The sequence below is a fragment of the Thunnus albacares genome, chromosome 14 (genome assembly GCF_914725855.1).
Source record: "Thunnus albacares chromosome 14, fThuAlb1.1, whole genome shotgun sequence".
Classification (NCBI taxonomy): Eukaryota; Metazoa; Chordata; class Actinopteri; order Scombriformes; family Scombridae; genus Thunnus; species Thunnus albacares.
The window spans coordinates 29959555-29965163 of record NC_058119.1 but is presented as its reverse complement, the minus strand read 5'-3'; the positions used below and the strand labels follow the sequence as shown (position 1 = coordinate 29965163).

Here is a 5609-nt window from a genome sequence, read left to right as displayed (position 1 = left end):
TCGTCTGCTTTATAGAGCGCCTGCATTAAAGCTGAATTATTCAACTAGTCAGTGAAGTAAAACAGTGAACAGTGTCTTCTGTATGGATGTATAGGCATTGGTACACACAAGACAACATGATGGCATATAAAACATCACAAGAAACATTTGATTCATTTTCTAATGTCTAATATCCTGTCAGTTTCTTCAATATCAGCTATCGATTAAAGGCAAAAATGCCCAAAAACAGAATAACCTTGTTGATGATGATAATCCAGACTGATCCAGATTCATGTTTGTTTGAAGACTGAACTCTGTCTGATAGATGGTTGAAATAAACAAACATAAAAATACACAAATTATTATTCAAAGCAGAGTATTTTCTTTTTATTCAATATTTTGCAAATAAGTATTTTATTAATGTTAGAAATATTCATTCCATATTATACGGTTCCATGCCTGTTCTGACAGTTAAAATATAAAATATATCAAAAACAAAAATAAATGCTTAAAAAAAAACAAAAAACATCCAAACTCAAAACAAAATTTCCATTAGATTCATCATGAAAACAGTCATTTCTATGATCCTTTTATACTTTTCTTTTACAGGCTCACTTTGATCAATTGTGTCACAAATAAAGAAAGAAAAAAATGAATAATATTGATGGAAATATGGAAAACTGATCTGAAATGTGGTGAAGAAGAAGTGTCAAGTAGCAAAAAATATACATACAGATATACAACACTGTTTTAAAAAGCAATAAAAAAGAGAGAAATCTTGTTTTCATGTTTAACTGCTAAACACAACACATTGCCTCTCCCTGACTGGAGTACTGACATGCTTTAATCTTCATCAGGAAATGAAGGTGATCATCCATTTCAAGCTGCATCATCATCATCATCATCATCATCATCATCACCTTTTCTGATTAGACATGGACAGATCCGAAGACTGCCGGGGGAGGCTCTGTTTTGAAGAAAGGGTTGGGTTTGGGGTCACTTTCTTTCTCACTGATTGGGTTCTTCATCAGGCAGGAGAACGTTTTAACTCTTTGTGTTGTCTCATCGTTGGTGATGCTCCTGTCCTTCTCCCCAACCATCCACTCTCCTCCTCCCATCTTCCAGCTGTAGATGACAGGTTCAGCCTCCACTGTGTTTCCATCACAGGTCAGGGTGCATTGTTGCGATTCAGCGGTAGCCTACATATCAGCGGTCTCACCAACACAGCAGGCTGTGGCACTGCCTTGATCAGTTTTGCAGTGTAGCGCTCAGGCTGAACCTTGCTGTTGATTTCCACTGAATACACCCCGCTGTCAGCTCGACTCATGTTTGTGATCTCCAAATCTCCAGTGGTTGAGTTCAGGGTTGTTCGGCTTTTAAAGTCACCGTAATACTGCAGTTCAACTATTCCTTTCACCCAATCTGCCACCAGATTGTTGTTGTGTTTCCACAGGATGCTGGTGATATCTCCAGAGAAAGAAGGCCTCAACAGCAGCTCACCACCTTCCCTGAAAAACGCATCTTCTGCTAAAGAGCTCAGCACCGCCAGCAGCAGCACCGACAGAAAACACCCCGTCAGTTTCTCCATGTCCACAGGTCAACACAGAACAGGAGGAATATCAAGCTTCATGTCAGCTACAAAATAAAACTTTTTGTTCGCGAATCGTCGCACTTTAAAAAGCGTTCACGCCCTTAATTCCTTCTTCTACAATGTTTTTTTTTTGATAGTTTTTTTGTTTTTAACTTTATTTAGAACAATACAGTTTATTACAGTTTCTAGCAGGAATATTAGTTTTGCATTAATCAAAACAATAGAAACAGATTCGGAAACAGCGAGGCTATAGCCTATGGACAATAAATAAAAACAGATAAATAAAAAATAAAGATTAAACTAATACATGTACAATATGAAAAAAATGTAATTAAGGCAGGGCTTCTTCTGGGGCAGGGCTTCTAGCAGTCAATATAACAGTCCTAAACTAGATTTCTCTATATATCCAAACATACTATTATAACTCAAATCATCACCCTATTGACAAATCACACAGACGACCCATTGGTGGCAGATCCGATTAAATGAATCAGTAGTACAAAACCAAAACCATTCCGTCTTGGTTATAAAACACCAGATGACAAATGTTTTGTATTGGCTAGTGTGTATCAGCTTATATTAGTGGAGAAGAAAAATAATTATTTAATTCAGTTCTAAAACAACTTAGTGAGGGTTTCTGATTTTTACATTTACATGAATGAATGTGATATTTACCCATAATTATGATTATATTGACCATATCAGATATTTCTTTGGCGAGGTTATCCTTGTATATTAGAATTTGGTGTGCGTCAATAGAGGTGACATTTTCCATTTTAATAGGTAGTTAATTATTCATGTTCTGTCAAAATTCTGACAAAATGTCACGGGACATGAATAGAAGAGATGTTCAATAGTTTCAGGTTCTTCACGACAGACAGGGGTCAACCTCAAATCCAAATCTTCTTCTTAATGTTTCTGCTGCTGAATAATATTTATTAATAAATTTGTACTGCAATTCTTTTGCCTTTGAAGAAATTGGCCATTTAATATATTTTGAATATTTATCTGTGAATTTCAAATTATTGTCACTTATTCTGATATTTATGTCTCTTGTATAATCATGAAAAAAAATTACACTTCCTATCACTGATGTGCATTTGGCCAATATATAAATCTGGTATGACTGACATCTGTTCATTTTAATGAGAGTGTTTTGAATCTGTTGCACCGGGGGAGTGGTATTGTTTTGTATATTCAGCTGAATTCCCTGTAAGAACATTGTAAATCAAATTTTTCTTTTAAGTTATTAAATTGAAAGAAGAAGCCCCAGTCATCCATCAGGTCAGTGACAAAAACTGATTGTAACTGTTCTGTTGTTCCACAAGGTGGAGCCACATGGAGTAAAATTATGGGTAAATATCATCCAATAGTACATTAATATAATGTTTTTTGTTGTATATTACCAAGTTGGCCCTTTTGATGCTCAGCTTTGGACAATACGTTTTGCCCGAAAATGGAAAGGTCTCTCACAAGCCAATGACTTAAACAATATTCATGAAAAGACAGTGAATATGAAAAAAATCCCTGTTTCCCTTTTATTTACATCTTTTATTAAGTTAATGCCTATGTATTTCCTTTCAAGTTTAACAGGAATGGACATTATATGAACATCTGTACAAGGATACAGTGGTGGTAGTTCACATTTGTTCAGGATACCCCAACAATGACGTCATGCACACCCATGCACACCCATGCACACACACACACACATACACACACCAACTCCCTGAGGTTGTTGAACCCAGTGGCTCTTTAAAGCAACATTTAGTTTTTTAGTTTATGGTTCTTTATCATCTGTAGGTAAAACCACTAGAAAACTGAAGCAACGCATCAACAAACACAACAGTGCGATACGTAGAAATGAGCATGATTATCTTGTTGCTTTGCGCTTTAATGATACAAAGCATGACATCTCTTCCTCATGATTTTATGGTATGGAGAAGGTAAAGGTGCCACCTAGAGGTGATGACCATGACCTGTTACTGAATAGACGTGAAGCTTTTTGGATCTTCACATTACAGACATTGTCCCCCAAAGGTCTTAATGATGAGTTGCTACTAAATGTGATGCTGTGAATATTAGTTTGACTGGGATCAGCCAGGACAGATTATTATTTGATTGTTACTACACTGTAAAAAAAAAAAAAAAAAAAAAAAAAAAAAAAGAAGGTAAAAATGGTAAAAAGTCTGGAAGCAAAAGTTGCCAAACACTTACCGTCAAATAACAGTAAAAAACCTTTAGTTATTCTACAGAGATTTATTTTAAAAATAAGGATATTTACTTTGGACATTTTCTACATTTTTACAGTCCAACCATTATAAAATAAAAAGAAAATGTCATTATAAAACATTGCTAGAATGTTACACAAATGTATAAATCTGCACAAAAAATGAAAAAGATTGCAGAACTACCTTAAAATGACCAAATTTAAATGAAGACTCTTGTTTTCATACAGTAATCTTTGGTAAATTCATAGGATTATATAATCCATCCACAAGAACTCCCCATCAAAGTACAGATTTCTGGATGTAAAACGCAGAAAAATTATGTAAAATTACATTCAAATTACCCTCCTTTAACACCCATTAACGGTATCTTGAGAGCTTTAAGCTTTTATTTCATGTGATTATCCAATCTATTTACAGTAGATCCCTGGTAAATGTTGGTTTTATACTGTACAAAAAAATAAGATCATGTGATAATAGTTTACAAAAACATAATTTTAATAATGATTACCTGATATAAACATTATTTGACAGTAATTCCAATATATTTACAGGCTTTTCCCATAAATGTATTGGGTTTACTTTATATAAACATTATTTGATCTTATTTAAAAGCAACTGTCAAATATATCTACATACATTTCCCCATAAATGTATGAGGTTAACTTTATATAAACATTATTTAACAATAATTACAAGCAGCTCTCCAATATATTTTCAGGCTTTTCCCATAAATGTATGGGGTACACATTATATAAACATTTTTTGACAGTAATTAAAATCAACTATCCAATATATTTACAGGTTTTTCCCATTTTTGTATAGGGTTTACTTTATATAAACATTATGTGACAGTAATTACAAGCAACTCTCCAATATATTTACAGGCTTTTCCCATAAATGTATGGGGCTTACTTTATATAGATATAGAACGTTTTTGCCTGTATGTTTTTCAATGTACACACAATGGCAACTTTGCCTCCGACCCTCACAGCAGCTGCAGAATTAAATGAGGTAATTTTAAAGTATTTCTTCAATGTTTTTAATTTGGGGCACGGGGCCCTCGACGGGTGCCCCGAGAGCCTGTGCTCCCCTGTGTTGTTGTTTGTTGTCGCTGTTGTTCGTCTGTCATGACGAAACATCAAAACTCAACGCCACGCCCAGACGCTTCAACGATAGATAAATCTTTTGATAACTTTTGATCATACACTAGCGTAGATGTCACACGCTGATTTCGAAGGCGTTTCGATGAATTCTGTAGGAGGAGTTTGTTAAAATACGAGGTATGCGAAACGGCCAAAAAGATGTGAAAAGAGGCTTTTTTGTGCGTCTTGACATGTAACATGTGCCTCCTGAATTGAATTTTTCTATGTTAATCCGGAAGGTGGGGCTACAATTTTGAATTTTTCAAGGGGGCGCTGTTGAGCCATGTTGCCACGCCTATGCAAAACACCTATCCAGGATTTTAACTGGTGTCACTCCAGACATGTGCGGCAAGTTTCGTGACTGTAGACCCATCCATTGTTCCTAAAATACAGCATCGTATGTCATGGCGAAGGATGTGTCGCCATGGCAAGGGCATTTTGATATGGGTGGCTGCGGGAATATATTCATTTTTTTTTAACCTGAGACATGCTTTAACCACAGATGGAACATGTCACTGTTGAGTGGATTTGCTTTGTCAAAGACACTAGTAGAGCAATAAAATAAGCGCAGTAGAAACGTCAGTTCAGACCACTGTGTTTAACTAACTGACTGCTAACAGTGAGGACTACGGTGAGTTTAAATTTTTTTTTCCACAAACCTTGTTA

At 35.3% G+C, this 5609-nt stretch overlaps 1 pseudogene; it reads right to left on the bottom strand.

The window, feature by feature from the left end:
- Positions 1-356: 356 nt before the first annotated feature.
- Positions 357-1713, bottom strand: LOC122996655 (annotated as a pseudogene).
- Positions 1714-5609: the final 3896 nt, after the last annotated feature.